This window comes from Acyrthosiphon pisum, chromosome X (genome assembly GCF_005508785.2).
Source record: "Acyrthosiphon pisum isolate AL4f chromosome X, pea_aphid_22Mar2018_4r6ur, whole genome shotgun sequence".
Lineage (NCBI taxonomy): Eukaryota > Metazoa > Arthropoda > Insecta > Hemiptera > Aphididae > Acyrthosiphon > Acyrthosiphon pisum.
Window position 1 is genome coordinate 11755376 of NC_042493.1, and position 209 is coordinate 11755584.

A 209-nucleotide genomic window follows, 5' to 3' on the forward strand; every position below is an offset into this window, starting at 1 on the left:
GGAAATGTAAACAACCATTGAAAATTTCATGTATCTACGTGTTATTTATTTTAAAGTTACACCAAAAACCAAATTCAATTTTGTGAAAAATCGATTTTGCGTAAAAATTCCTGTTTTTCCTTAATTTTTCTTTTGTTTTTCCCGGCGCTTTTGAAAACTACTGGGAAATTTGACCTCCCCAATGCACCAACGATATTCACTTTCTGATC